Source organism: Crotalus tigris, unplaced genomic scaffold, assembly GCF_016545835.1.
Source record: "Crotalus tigris isolate CLP2741 ecotype Arizona unplaced genomic scaffold, ASM1654583v1 scf7180000017648.698776, whole genome shotgun sequence".
Taxonomy (NCBI): domain Eukaryota; kingdom Metazoa; phylum Chordata; class Lepidosauria; order Squamata; family Viperidae; genus Crotalus; species Crotalus tigris.
In genome coordinates, this window is record NW_024096540.1 from 556,584 (window position 1) to 572,987 (window position 16,404).

The 16,404-nt window shown below is 41.1% G+C and overlaps 1 protein-coding gene across 1 annotated transcript in view; it reads left to right on the top strand.

Annotated features, from left to right (window-relative positions):
* LOC120304766 (gamma-aminobutyric acid receptor subunit alpha-2-like) overlaps positions 1–16,404 on the top strand; it is a 211,418-nt gene that overhangs the window by 71,441 nt on the left and 123,573 nt on the right. The window lies entirely within an intron of this gene.

Genomic DNA, 16,404 nt, shown 5'->3' on the forward strand with positions numbered 1-16,404 from the left:
CAACTACTTCTGGTCTCCATCCAAGATTAAAAGCGATATCTTTAACAATAAGCATCTTCAAATCTTCCTGGGAATTTTCTTTCAAACCCCGGATACGCAATGCGAACTCCATTTCTCTGTATTGTGAAATAGTTTGTTCATCCTGTGTAACTTCTACCTTATTCTCCACTTCCACCATTCTAAATTCCAATTTTGCTGCATTTTCAGTAATCTCTTCCATTTTATCGTCAATCCTTTCAATATGCAGGGCAAGACCAGAAAACGCAAATAATATGTCTTCTCTGACCTGTTTGTTCTTTTTCTCCAATAATTCTTCTGTAATAGCCCTCTCTGCAATTATAAGATCTTTTACCTCCTCTTTAATATCCAAAGCAGTCATTTTTAAAGCCTCTTGTAAGTCTTTGAGAGAGATTTCAGGAGGAGGAGAGGGTGGGGGTGATTTTGGTTTAGACTGAGAAACAGGCTGAGTCATTGGGGAGGAAATAGGAGCTTTAGGGACAGAGACCAGACGTTTTGAAGCCATTCTGTTAAATTCAAAGGAGCAAAATTCTTGCCTCTATAATATCACAGTTCTTTAAATAATAATAAAAAGAAAGAAAAAAGGGAAAAAAAGATAAAGAGGAACAAAATGCTTGCCTCTATATTTAAAACATAAACTTTTAACTTTGTTGCAAAGTCAAACAAGAAAGACAGTCGCCATTTTCTCTTTCACTTTCCCTTTCTTCAAAAGGGAAAGTAAACAAAGAGAAGAAAGGGGGGAGAAGATGCTTGCAGGAGTTAAAGTCAATCAATCTTAAATCCACTTTCTCCTGGTCTGCTCCGTCTGCATTTAAATACTCACAAGCCTCCCCCCCAAAAAAGCAGATGTGGGAGCGGCGCCTTGCTTCATCCCAGAACTTCGGGACAAAGACATCCTGGAGTGCGGAGTTGGCTCAGACTCCGAGGGAGCTCTTCCCTCCGATCCCTGAAATTATGGGGATCCAGGGGAGCTCTTACCTGAGCAGCTCTTCTCTCCCCTTTCTCCCAGGGAAGAGATTCAAGCCGCAGGACAGCTGATTGTAAAAGTCCTGCGGCTTTTACAGAACCCAGGAACAGGCTGCTTTGTGAAAAGCAGCCATCGTAGCTGCTTGATCACACCGGAAGTCTGCTGCCCCCACATTCTTATATACCAACAATGTTTCAACCATTGTATTTTACAAGCCAACAGAAAATTTTAAGGCAACAGATTCTGAAATGATTGTACCATTCTTGCCTTTGCCCATATCTCCTACCATGGCAGTTCCCTCATCTCTTCAACAGATTACTCAACTTATCTCTCCCAAGTCTTTGCTATATTATTTTTTGTACTGAGGAAATCATCTACTAAGGATTCAAAGGCTTCTAAGAGCTCTAAACAATTTTCACAAAAGGTCAAAAGAAAAAGAGAGATGAAAGTTTAATGCAGCTCTGATTCCTATTCCAGCAGCATGAGCTTTCTCTACATAATCTTTCCCCATCCTGCTACTGCCAGTTCCACTATTGATAGACTTTGCAGTTCATATTTCCCAGTCCTCACTGGTTCCTCTTCAAGCACAGGAGTCAATCTCAGAAGGAGATATTCAAGACAGTTTCCCCTTAATTTTTACTCCTCTGGACTATCCTTTTGTACAGCAAAGTAGTTAAAACTAAGGGCTCATCCTATCTCAAGCTTTCCAAAATCATAATTGGTCATACTTGCTCATTCTGTTCCTAATGTGTACTTTTTTGCTATTTTAATAAGATCCGTGCTGTCTTATTATACTAGGATGTATGTTTGATGCCATTGGAATCAGTGGTTGATCCAGTTTTTCATGGTACTCATCTGCACTCAAGATATGTTGAGGTTTCAAATTATGTGAAATTCCATAATTTAACAAATGTGTTATCATATTGAATTCTGGACAAATGCTACACTAAGCCACCCTGTTGCTTCTCTCCCTCCAGAAAGTACATGATATGTTTTTTTCCCATAGAAATAAACTATTGACATGGGAGTGCATTCCTGTTTTCTTTTGTAACTATTTTATCATTCTTAAGAAGGATCTATGATAAACGTTTGCCATCTGAACTTCTTTTTGAAAAACTTTTGTTTCAGGATGATACTGATTTGCTTCCATCTTTCCCTCCTTACAGAATGGGAAGTGGCTAGCATTTGTAGATTTCTAGGACATATACTTTCATGCATCTGTAATTCCCTACTATCACTTTTCCCTTTGCATAATAGTAGATGTTTGGCCTCTCCACAATACTAAGGTTTTTCCCCTTAAATGTATGATGAGAGAGCCAGTTAGGTATAGTGGTTAAAGCATCAGGCTAGAAACCCTGAGTTCTAGTCCTGCCTTAAGCATGAAGCTAATTGGCAGACTTAGGGCCATTCTTACAGTCTCAACTCTAAAAAGGAGATAATGGCAAACCACTTCTGAAATCTTGCCAAGAAAACTGTAGGAATCTGTAGGCAATCAACAGGAGTCAACACTGATTCTCCATGATAAAGTATCATTTTGTCTGTTAGACAACTGGCTTCTAGTTGTGTACTTCTGTACCAGGATATATTATGAACTTTCAATGGCTTGATTTCTGAGACAATTGTGAGAAGATTTGGTATCAGGTTCTCACCCTCTAAAACAGGGGTCCTCAAACTACAGCCCTTGTACATACACCCTGTCTTTTTATCCGGCCTGCCTCAACCTCCCAGACAAGCCGTCCAATTGCGAGAAGAAGATGGGTGGATGGCGGCCAATGGCGCCAATGGCAGGACAGCAAGTTGGTGGGAGGAGATGTTTTTTCTCAGTTTCTCCCTCGTGCACCCAAGTGTGTGTTTGCGCTTCGGCCATGCCCCTTTCCTCTCCTCATCTCGCAGTTGCAGTTGCATCTCCAAACAAAACATGTGTGGATTCACTGGAAGTGTTGTATATTTTCTTCACTTAAAGACTCATTCAATAATTAACCAATTCATTTTTCTTGTTTCATTTTTTCATTTTATACTTGATTTTACATTGTTCTATAATCATTATTTTTTTTCAAACTATAGTCTGCCCCCCCAACAGTCTGAAGGACAATGAACTGGCCCCCTGTTTAAAAAAGTTTGAGGATCTCTGCTCTAAAACATTCAACAAGGCAAGTCTTGTAAAATCTCCTTATTGTGCAACTACGACATTGTAACAATTGCTTCCCCTTAAAAGTGTGAAATCATAGCTCCTTCATATCTTAGTTTAAATTCAAGCCTTCTTTCTCTCACTTTTCCCATAGCTTAAAGACAAGCCTGATTTGCATATTTAGCATTCCTGTCTAGGAAATGTATTTTCCAACATAGTTTCCACTTAGATTATTATATTCTTTGTGGCAACAATCAGTACCATGGGATAGCTGTCTTTCTATTATTTTCATTGCTCTGAAAACTTCAAGCACTTGTATATAAGCTTTCCTCTCTAATAAAAGCCACTCTGCATCATTTTGAAACTATTTGACCATATGATTTATAAGTTGAGTTGTATTTTTCCTGTTTTCAGGTCACACTCTAATTATTACCACTTTGATAGGAATATCATCTTGCCCTGTATCAAGAAATCTCTCCTCATTTCATACATTTCTGTGTACCTTTTTCTCTGATATTTATTGTTTCAACCAAAGCTTCTATATCTAGATGGTTTCTAAAAGCTCTCTGCTTCCAAAGGGCTTGTGTGAAGCTGTGAAGCATTGAGACAACATACAGTTTGGTAGGTCCTTCATCCTTCAAAAATGGTCAGACTATCTAAGTTACATCAGACAATTCCAGTAGCTTCATAACAATACATAAAGTCTTATCTCTTCTGCATCTTACATTACAGATTGGCATTGATTTGTCCATTATCTTAATTTGTCATCATCATCAAGTTGTATCAGGCATTCCATCAATGGAAACTCTACCTGTTAATAATGGTTGTCATCAAATTCTATTAGGACAACTCACAATCTACTTGTGAGGAAGAATACACTCTTGGTGTCTTAGAAAATAATTTTTTCTACAATAGACTTTTGTTCTACACATTTCCACCAATTTTCCCGCTGAGGAGAGGAAAAGGTCATGTCAGAATCCAATTATATTTCATCTCTAATTATCAACTATAAAAAACCCCATTTCTGCCTTCTCGGGATTCTGTCATACGATGAAGGGAAGGGGGTGAGCAAAGGGGCTTTATGGCCCTCACTTCCTTCAGTACACTTCAAAGGAACTGGATGTATGTATCACCAAAAGGACTAACCATAACAATGAGGCTATTACCTTTCATGTAGTTTTCTCTGAAGTCTCCATCCAGCCAGCAGTAAGGAAAAGGGGGTGGGAATGTAATGCCTGAGACTGTCGCTGGAAGAAGGGAGTGATTGGGTGGGGCTACTGGGGAACCCCTTAAAACCTTGAATGGGAGAGCTTGGATCCCAAGTCCTGTCTAGAACGCCTGCAACCATTTTCTCTTTAATAAAGGATGCCTGTTAGAAGAATTATTCCAAGAGTTCTGTCTTCTTAAGATGCAAAGTGGGGTGGGTCCTTACATTAGACAGAACTTGCAAAATTAATCCACCTGGAAGGGAGACCCTTGCCGGGGGATTTTGCAAAAATTTACCATGTCAGACAATGGAGCAAGAAAGGGGAAAAACTCCCTGGAAAGAGAGCCGCTGCCCCAACTGGAACCTTGCCAGATGTTGGGATCCCAGAGGTCAGATTCCTCAGGGGAAGAAGTAGTGGAGACACGGGATCACAAGCCTCGCTGGTCAATGGGCGTTGGAAAGAAAAGTGGGTGGGGAAAGGAATCAAGAAAGGTGACCCTGAGACGGGGGACCAAGCAACCAGAATGGAAGCAGGAGATGGAGAAATCCCTGCACGCAAGTGAAGAGGGAGAAAGCTGGGCACCGTACTCAGACTGGATCCTAGACAAAGCTATTGACTTGATGAAGAGAATTCTCAGCTCCCTAGGAGAGGAGAATCCTGAGCCCTACGGCTGCCCCAGCTCCTGGAGCCGCAAAGGGAGAGACACCGAGGGGGAAGTGGAACCTGCAGCCCCGGGGACATCTGCTGATCCAGTAGTCCCCACCCCCTACCGAACCACAGATGGCGATCTGGACAGAAGACACTACCCCCAGCAACAGAGGCACCAATCCATTCCATGATGTCTGCCGTTGGAGGTGAAATTCAAAGGAGAGCCAACACGCTTGGGGTTTTTCCTAACCCAAGTCCTCGGCTACATGGAGGAATACGGGCGGGACATCCCCAGCAACAAAGCCCGCATCCAGATCGTGCAATCTGCCCTGGACGGACCAGCTGCAGATTGGGTGATGAACTTGCATGACTTCAATGCCCCAGAACTCAGCGACTTCAACCGTTTCATGTCCTCTCTGAGAAGACGATTTGAAGACCCCGTGGCTGATCGCAAAGCCCGTGAAAGGATAAAAACGATGAGGCAAGGCAAACGCCCGGTGGCTGAATATACACAAGAATTCCGGGCCATTGCCAGCAAACTGAACTGGCCAGAAGACATCCTCCTTAGCCATTTCAAAGATGGACTAAATTATGATCTATATGATGCTTGCCTGCCCCGAGGGGACCCACACCAACTTGAGGAATGGTACGTCTTGGCAGAGGAAGCAGAGATCGACATATTGAAGAGACACCACCGAGGAAAACAATGGAGCCGTTCCCCGCCTGAGTTGACACACGAACCAGTGAAATCCTTGGCTACAGCCAAGAAGCAAATGGGGTGTTTCAAGTGTGGAAGAGAAGGGCATTGAGCTGTAGAATGCCACTCCAAAGCCCCCCAGCACAACCCAGACAGATCCCCAATCAACAAATCCGGAAAGTCTTCAGCTAAGCCAAAAGAAACTGCCATGAGAATGATGGAAATTGCGGAACCCCCCACCTCTGCTCATCAGGGGGAAAGAACTCCAGCCTACACCGCAGGGCGTGTGGACGCCTCAGATGACAGCTCGGAGGGCGAACCCCTGGTAAGTGGATGCATCGTACCCATCTTCAAGACAGTGACTATATTAATCCCCCACATGCCCGAAGCCGTGAAGGTGAAAGCCTTAATAGACTCTGGCTGCACCCGCTGCCTCATTAGCCCAACACTAGTGGGGAATCTGGGCATTCCATCGAGGAGACTGGAACAACCAATCTCATTTGGCCAGTTAGATGGATCCATAGCAGGGGGGGCAGCTACCCTAGCCACTCTACCAATACACCTTTCCCTGGGCAAACATGAGGAGGACATAACGTTTGTGGTGACCCCAGGCATGGAATGCCCAATGATCCTAGGGATGGAATGGTTAAAAAAATGGAACCCCTGGGTAAATTGGAGGATGACAGAAATCAAATTCCCGAAGGGGGACCCTATGGACTTAAAACCCCAAGGGGGGCTACCAGAATCAAGAATAGAAAAAGCATCCATGGGAGAGGAAAAGGGACTACTAGAAATACCAGAGGAATACAGAGACCTTGCTGAAGTTTTCAGTGAGGAGAGGGCGAATGAGCTCCCCCCCCCCCACCGACCCACAGACTGTGCCATTGAATTCAAGCCTGGGGCAAAACTCCTGAAGCCCAGATTATACTCCATGAGCCCAAAGGAGAAGGAGGAAATGGAAAGATTCATAAAAAAAATCCTAGAGAGAGGGTTCATTGAGCCAGCCAAACCTAAAGTGGCTCCCCCGGTCCTCTTTAGAGAGAAGAAGGACGGCTCTTTACGCTTATGCGTAGATTATAGGGCCCTGAATACAATCAGTGAAAGCAGCCTATACCCTCTGCCCCTCATGAAAGACATGCTGTCACACCTCTCAAAAGGGATTTTTTTTTCTAAACTAGACATAAGGGAAGCTTACTATCACGTGAGAATTAAGGAAGGGGACAAATGGAAGACCACATTTAACTGCCCCATGGGGTACTATCAATTCAAAGTCTTGCCATTTGGATTACAAGGGGGCCCTGCAGTCTTTATGCAATTAATTAATGATGTTCTAAGGGAGCACTTGTTAAAGGGGGTCCTTGTTTACATGGACGACATTTTTATCTTCACCAAAACAAAAGAAGAACATGTCAACCTTGTCAGAGCAGTTTTAAAGAAACTGCGAGCCGCCCACCTATATGCCAAACTCTCAAAATGCGAATTCCACCAGGAAAGGATAGACTACCTAGGTTATCGCATATCCCCCCAGGGCATTGAAATGGACCCAGAGAAGGTCAAAGCAGTATTAGATTGGGCACCACCCCGCACAAGAAAGCAACTACAAAGTTTCCTGGGCTTTGCAAACTTTTACCGCCAATTCATCCCCTTATTTGCCCAGATAGCCTTGCCCTCACTAACTTACTAAAAACGAAGAGAACATCCTCAGTAAAACCTAGCCAGCCATTAACATGGACAATGGAGTGCCAAGCAGCGTTTGAAAGACTAAAGAGACTTTTTTCTGCCAAACCAGTACTAAGGCACCCAGACATGGACAAGCCCTTCGTAATACAGGTAGATGCAAGTGATGTGGCAGTGGGGGCTGTTCTATTACAAGAAAATGGTGATGCAGTATTGCAACCCTGTGCATATACATCCAAGAAACTCACGGAAACAGAACAGCGCTGGCCCGTATGGGAGAAGGAGGCATACAGGATACGTTGGGCATTACTCATGTGGCGACAGTTCCTGGAAGGCAACAAAATCCCCTTCCAGGTGTGGATTGATCACAAAAGTTTGGAAGCCCTGAAAACATCCAGGAAACTCAATCCCAAACAAGCCCACTGGTCCCAGCATTTTCACCAGTTCCAATATAAGCTCAAACATTTACTAGGAAGAAAGAACTTCCTGGCAGATGCACTATCTTGCATGCCCCAATATAACAGCGCACGAACCACAGACTCTAAACCGATGATGGCAGAGTCACAACTGGCAGCACCAGTAACCACCAGAACCCAAGCTAAATTAAAACCACAACTGGACAGCCAAACTGGAATTGAATTCAGAAAAAGTTTGGAAACAGATGAATGGTTCCAGAAAAACAAAAATGTGTGCAAAATGAGAGACGGGTTGCCTTGGGTAGGGGAAAAGTTATATATACCAACAACCCAAAGAGTCACTTTCATGCAGCTTTGCCATGACACAAAATCAGCAGGGCATTTTGGATTTGTAAAAACTTTACACTTAATTAAACGGCAATTTTGGTGGCCATCAATAAAAAAGGACATAGAAAGGTATGTAGCCAGTTGCCCAAAATGTGCGACTGCAAAGAGGGTGCAAGGAAAATCGCCAGGACTATTACAAACAGTGGGAAATCCCTCAGCCCCTGGAGAGAAATAGCCATGGATTTTATAGTGGAATTGCTAGAAAGCAATGGGAATACTGTTGTCTGGACGGTCACGGACTTGTTTTCCAAACAGGTGCAGTTTATCCCTTGCCAAAAGATTCCCACCGCAAAAGCCTTAGCAAAACTTTTCATCCAGCACATTTACAGATTGCATGGGGCACCCCAACGCATCATCTCTGACGGGGGTGCAATTTACGTCTGCATTTTGGAAGAAATTTTTATCCCTCAGGGAATGACATCTAGGCATCATCCACAATCAAATTGGGGGGGGGGCTGAAAAAATGAACTCTGTACTTAAGCAATATTTAAGATGTTTTCTTAGTTTCCAGCAGACCGAGTGGGCAGACGTACTCCCTTCTGCAGAAGTTGCCTACAATAATGCAGTCCACTCCAGCACAAGGTTACACTCCTTTTCAAATAGCCACCGGTCAAAGTTTCAACCCCATGCCAGAATTAACCCCAAACGAACCAACGATCCCATCACTGAAAGAATGGATGGAAAAACTACAAAACACCTGGCCAATAGTTAGAAAAGCACTAGATGAAGCTAGGCAGGCATACAAAGCACAAGCCGATAAAAAAGGGTTGAGCCTACACCATTCATTATAGGAGAAATGGTGTACTTATCTACAAAATACCTAAAGTCCCTACAGCCCTGTAAAAAACTTGGACCAAAATATATAGGGCCTTTTCCAATTAAAAGAATCATAAACCCAGTAACAGTAGAATTAGAATTACCAAAAAATCTCAGACAAATAGACCCAATTTTTCATTGCAGCTTGCTGAAAAGAGAGCATCAGTCAGCTTTATGGCCAAAAATCCCCCCACCACCACCTCCAATCATGGTAGAGGGCGAACAACACTTTGAAATAAAGGAAATCCTAGACTCTAGAAGATAGCATGGAGCGACTCAGTACCTAGTTGCCTGGAAACACCTCCCTGCCTCACAAAATGAGTGGGTCCATAAACGTCATGTCAGAGCCCCGAAGCTTTTAAAGAAGTTTCACACAGAATATTCTAACAAGCCTGACTAACTTTTATACCTGTTTTGTTTTCTTTCAGGTGGATCTGTCTTATATTTGAGGGAGCAGGATGTCAGAATCCAATTATATTTCATCTCTAATTATCAATTATAAAAAAAACCCATTTCTGCCTTCTCGGGATTCTGTCATACGATGAAGGGAAGGGGGTGAACAAAGGGGCTTTATGGCCCTCACTTCCTTCAGTACACTTCAAAGGAACTGAATGTGGATAGCACCAAAAGGCCTAATCATAACAAAGGGGACTATTACCTTTCATGTAGTTTTCTCTGAAGTCTCCATCCAGCCAGCAGTAAGGAAAAGGGGATGGGAGTGTAATGCCTGAGACTGTCGCTGGAAGTAGGGGATGATTGGGTGGGGCTACTGGGAAACCCCTTAAAACCTTGAATGGGAGAGCTTGGACCCCAAGTCCTGTCTAGAATGCCTGCAACCATTTTCTCTTAATAAAGGATGCCTGTTGGAAGAATTATTCCAAGAGTTCTATCTTCTTAAGATGCAACGTGGGGTGGGTCCTTACAGGTCAGCTGTTATTCAACCAACTGCATTCCCATTACACTTTAGTGGCCTGCATTTGGTTTTTAATTTAGAACTCTCCTATTCCCTTCATAAGCAGACTCTGTATTTACTACTTTGTTGTTTGACCTTTCTACTTCTATTCTACTCAGCTAACTACTCAACTTAAAATTTGCATGACAAGATTTGATATTCAATTATTTCTTCTGACAGCAGCAGTAAGATACATTCTTACACAGATTTAAGTTCCATTGAACTCAAAAGAGCTTTCTATGGAGCAAATGAGAAATCTGAAAATATTTATGACCTTTACTGCCATGATTGTTAAATGTATCACTGTAGTTGTTAAGTAAATCTTGCAGTCGTTAAGTGAATCCAGCTTCCCCCATTGACTTTACTTTGTCAGAAGTTGGCTGGGAAGCTCACAAATAGATGCTGCAGCCATCATAAATAATACTGGTCACCAAGTGCCTGAATTTTGATCATGTAATGCTGGGGATGCTGTGACAGTTGTAAGTGTGAGGATCAGTCTTAAGTCACTTTTTTCAATGTAATTTCAAACAGTCATTAAACAAATGGTTGCAAGTTGTGGACTACCTATATTATATATAAATTTCAATCTACTTATATTCTAACCAACTTCCCGTTTCTCTTTTTCACACACAATAATGTGGGGGGAAATGGAAACCACTTTCTTCTTTCTTCCGACTCCAGTTCTGATTATTCTATTCTGTTCTGTTCTAATAATAATAATAATAATAATAATAATAATAATAATAATAATAATAAAAGTTGGAAGAGACCTTGGAGGTCATCTAGTCCAACCCCCTGCTCAGGCAGGAAACCCTATACCATTTCAGACAAATGGCTGTCCAGTCTCTTCTTAAAAACTTCCAGTGTTGGAGCATTCACTGCTTCTATTCTATTCTATTCCATTCCATTCCATTCCATTCTATTCTATTCATCTTCTTCTACTTCGTCTGTCCAATAGCACTGGTAATGTTTAACATGTTTCACAAGACATGTAGTTTTAACAAAATATTCACTTGGAACTGCATGTAAGAAAACTATATAATACTAAGCTATGATGACCATGTCATGCATGTAAGTCTGTATCATTAAAATAGGTTTTCTACTTGATGTTACAATATATTGCTGAGGAATTTTTACAATTATTACTACATGACAACTTTGATTTTATAGGAATTATTTTTAGGAAGAAACAAAATAAATATATATATATATAAGTACATATTAAAAGAAAAATAGTTTTTCTCAGCTTCTTTTTATTGGTGAAATTACTTTTGAGTAATGCTATATGAGATAATGAATATTTGCTGACTATGCCTAGCAAAATGTCAGCACATACTATCTCACTGGCATTACCAGATTTGGGTAATTTGTACAGCAAATTACAGTAATCCTTTTCTGAAAGGACAAATGCACAATCTGATCTAAGCAGTATCTCAACTGGCCCATCAAGTGAAGCTATACAAAATCTCTTTTCTCTCCATGTCCCATCTCCTCATCTAGTAAGAGCTGTAAGTCTAAAAGGACCTCTAAACCAGCCTGTTTTCTCTGGGAAGCTAAACTCCATCAAGAGTCAAACTTGGTAGCCTCTTGGAGTTCAGGCATGAATCTGAGTTTCTCCCAATTCAGGTCTGACAGCTTCCAGACCCCAGATCAGTTCTACCACATCTTCCATTTAGCCAAAATGGGCATACATTATAGAACCCTGAAGGACTCTATCCTAGAACCATTTTGATAATGCCACCCCCCAAAAAAACAGAATAAGAGTAACAGAGTTGGATGGGACCTTGGAGGTCTTCTAGTCCAATCCTCTGCTCCAGCAGCAGTTTCTATACCATTCTGGACAAATGGCTGTCCAGTATCTTCTTAAAAACCTCCAGTAATGGAGCATCCACAATTTCTGAAGACAACCTGTTCCACTGGTTAATTGTTTTCACTGTCACAAAATTTCTTCTTAGTTTTAAGCTTCTCTCCTTGATTAGTTTCCATCCATTGCTTCTTGTCATGTTTTCTGGTGCAGCTCCTCAGATATTGGAACACTGCTATTATGTCACCCCCTAGTCTTTCTTTTCACTAGACCATGGGTTGGCAACCCACAGCTCCAGAGCTACATCAGAGCTACATTTAGCTCTTTGAGCCTTCTCCTGCAGCTCCCAGCCAATCATTTTCTCTGCACCTTTTCCAGAATCTCAGTATATTCCTCTCAATGTTTACTCTAATTTATAAGCCCAAATATTTATCAAACGTTCAGCTATATTCTCAGTTTTAGAATATCACTGTATCTCTTTTTCATAAGTTGTTGATATACATTTGTGCTTCCTCATTTTAGATAAATTTCTAAGACATGAATATCCCAAAGACTATTGCACCAGCAAATAAGGTAGAGAGAAAGAAAGGGTAGCAGCATGTGAAAGAGATCACAGTCTAACTGTTGATGCTGTACAGTAGCAGCAGGAAACAGTTGTGGCATAAGGCTATTAGAGAGATGATCTGCATTGTAGGATCACTTAAAATAAAATTTAGGGAAATTAGATTGCTATGATAAAACCAATATTTAATTGTCCTGATTGACCATCTGATTTCTGTTTTGCTATACTTTCCACCAGGGTGTTATGTGCTCCTGGCCACTTTCTTTCATGACCAGAGGCAAGCTCGCCTGACCAATAACCAGACAAGACACAGTGAAGGCCTTTTGTTTTATTTATTGCAATAAGCGGGGAGAGAAGCTATCAAAGCTTGGTTCTCTCCAAAGTTAACCCAAAATATTTCCTTCTTTATACATCCCTTGTCCCAGTCGCCACATCCCTCCTCTTTCCCCATTGGCTGAGGTACTATGAGGTTACACTCTTTCTGACTGCCTCCTACATATTTCCTGCTACATACTAAATCATATATCACATGTACATTAAAATTAAGAGATAATTTATGCAAGGTGTGTCAGTTAATATTAAACAACTAATTGCACATGCTCAGTTGCCTGAGTTCTGGCCCCCTTTTTTATGACTTCTTACAAAAACAGGTTCTTTCCTGTTTTGCTAGTTATCTTCTCTTACAAATGTTGTCTTCTTCCTTTCCCACTCTAAAATCCAGCTATTTTTGCCTACATATTTCTTTTACATCCTTTCTTTACGTTGACCTTTCCTGTTTCCCATCATAGCTTCTCCACTCAGTAAATTTCCACTGCAGCAAATTCAATTTTAAATTTCTCTTTCAATATTAAATTTTGAAGACCTTTTTTTTACTTCTATCAAGGGGAAGAAGCATGGTTGGCAAGGCAAATTCTGTATGCAGAGTCTTTACTTACTGTGGGACTTTCCTAAGCTTACCATATCTGGGCTGCCTACTTCTAGATGACTACTGGATGGCAATAAGCATGTCGACTACTGGATGGAAATAAGCTACCATCACATATTTGCACCCCAGATTGGGTAGCTGTCTTGTTTCTTGCCCAATTTCAAGTAGGATTAAGTAAGGCATAATAAGATTGAGGAAAAGAGAAATTGGAAAGAGACAAGGACATATGAGCATAACATACTTTTAGTACAGAAAATGAAAAAGATGTACAAGATGTATGGTATGCATTAAGAATGTGGACTCTTGATGTGAGAATATGTTTGAGTTGATAGCATTTTTGGTTTATTGGTATTTGTCAGTCATTTGCTGATTGCATTTTTTTTTGCATGAATCTAAATCTAATGTAAACAAAGCAGCTTCTCATAGAAATTGGAGACCAGTTATTTTTTAAAAAAAGCCTTGGATGAGCTAGTGAAGAAAAATTGGGCCTGTGCAACAGAAATGCATTATAAGATGTTTGACCATTAAAAAATATTTTAATATCTAGATGCTGATTTAATTATCTAGATTTGATCAATGTCAAATTTCATAGTGTACCTTCACTGTTTATTTTTATTGTTTCATTCCTTTACTATTGTTATTTTTACACTTTTTAATATTTTTTTCTGTTTTATTGTTGTAAGTTGCCAAAGTAGCCCACAGTGAGATGGGCAACAAACAAACAAACAAACAAATAAATGTCTATATTTAGAGGCTGGTACTTTAGTAACAATAATAAAGGGTCAGGCTCATGTCTCCAGTGGACTCTATGGACACAGCCTCCTAATTTTCATGGAAATGCTAATCACATTGCAATAAAAGGTAATCCTCAACTTATGACCACAATTGGGACCAGAATTTTTGTAGCTAAGCAAGGTGATTAATAGGCAGGTCATTTCAAATTTATAAACTTTTTGCCATAGTTGTTAAGTGAATCACATGGTTGTTAATTGAATCCAGTTTCTCCCATTGACTTTTCTGTGGAAGCCAACTGGAAAGGCCACAAATGGTGACCACATGATCCTGGTATGCTGCAGCTGTCATAAATTCATGCCAGTTGCCAAACACCCAAACTTTGATCACATGATCCTGGTGATGTTGCGACAGTTGTAAGTGCGAGGACTGGTCAGTCATAAATTACTTTTTTCAGTGCCATTGTAACTGGTTGTTAAACAAATGGTTATAAGTCAAAATGGAAAAAGAAAAAAATCCTCATAAAGTGCATCATCATCATCATCATCCTCAGAGGACAGCAGTGCAATAATAAATATCAGTGGACTGTCATTGCAGGGTTTTTTTTACTGCATCAAGAGCCAGATCAGTTTAGGATGGAATATGAGTCCAGGATACTAAAATAGCACTTACTTAATTACTTCCAGCTGTAATTATTTTTTCAATCTCTGTGAGCAAAATTTAAGACTGATCTACTATCAAACTCACCAGATCCAATTACAGTGGCATGGTCTGACAAGCACATCTGAAAACATAGCAGGCAGTTTGGGGGCTATCTTTTAAATAATTGGCAGGCTGACAGATTGAAATGGTTGGCATCTCAAGTCCACAAGAATAACGTGAGAGTCACATACAAACTCAAGTTGGCTCAAATAATTGAGATGCAAATAAATAAAAGAAATAAACAAAAGAAATGGACAGCACATGAACAGCTGAATAAACTGTTCCTGACCAAATGTATTGTGTCTTAGTGAACATCTTTGAGATAAAATCAGACTAATTTGGCTAATTAATGGTTGGACAAAAATGAGAGCTTTACTAAGAAACATGGTACTGTAAGGACCCACTTCAAAACCTCGTTCCAAGAAAGCAGGACTCTTGGAACATTTCCATTCCAAAAGGAACTTTTATTAGGAGAAGTTAACAGCAGGCATAGAAAGCAGGATCTGAAAGTTTCCTGCTCAGATCAATAGGTTAAAAGAGCATCAAGCAAACCCCACCCCAACAGTTCGTCCAGTCAGTTCAAGCGAGCCAATGCATAGGTATTAGATCCACTGTAGGAACAGAGTCCCATTCCCATGCTTGTGAAGATGTTGTTGCGTCTTCTCACCTTTCTCTTCCGCAGTGAGAGATAAGCCAAATAGCCGGAGGCACATTCCTTTCTCGTTCCAGGTTGACATCAAGGGGAAACAGTTCAAAGAGCAAGCAGATAGGACAGGCACAGAGGATACATTGTAGCTAAGCAAAAAGGAGAAAAGATGTGGTCTCTGGAGCCTCCCCCTTCCCCCTAGGAGAATGACAGAATCCACAGACAGAAAAAAACCCAAAAGGAACAAAACCACCACCACCCCAACAAAGAAATGAGTTCTGACATGTACGAAATAAATTGATAGATTGGTTCTATGGGCAAAGTAATTGCTGCCCAGGCACCATCTCAAAAATCTGTTCATGGCTTCCAGTTTTGACGTCGTGGCGATGCAGACATAGGAAGATGAGGCTCCATCTTTCACATTTGGTTTCACCCTGCTGGGGACCCTGGAAAGTGAAAAGTCACCCCGTAGAGGCGGAAAGCAAGGAGGGGACTCTCATTGATCATGGGGGGGGGCAGCCCTCCCGTTTGATCCGAAAAAGCCCTCCAAACCAGTGGGGGAAAGACTGGCTGCATTTGTGTAGCTAGTCTGAAGCTGCTGACAGCGGAAGTCAACACTTGGAGTTACTTAAGAGTAGTTTCATTATTGTTCTTCATTTACAAACAGAATCTTGCCAGACTAAAACAACTATTTGCATAACTACAGTTATACTCTGAGAAAAGTTAGAGAGGAGTCATTTTAATCTTCTTTCTGCTGACCAAACTTTCCAAGGTCTGCCGCTTCTTTGCCTTCTGCAAAGCAGACTACATTCTGGAATTCCAGACTACATTCCACTACACCAGAGCATTTTGACCATACATGTACTGTTTTTTTTTTAAGCTGGTTGGTCTATGCTGCAATAAAGAATGGGCTGGTTTTTCAATTATTTTTTTGAAATTTGGCTAGTTTGGTTTGACTAGTCTAAAGTAAAGAAGAAATAGGGGTGACATGATAGCAGTATTCCAGTATTTGAGAGGCTGCCACAAAGAAGAGGGGGTCAAATTATTCTCCAAAGCACGAGAGGGCAGGATAAAAAACAATGGTTGGAAACTGATCAAAGGGAGAAGCAACCTGGAATT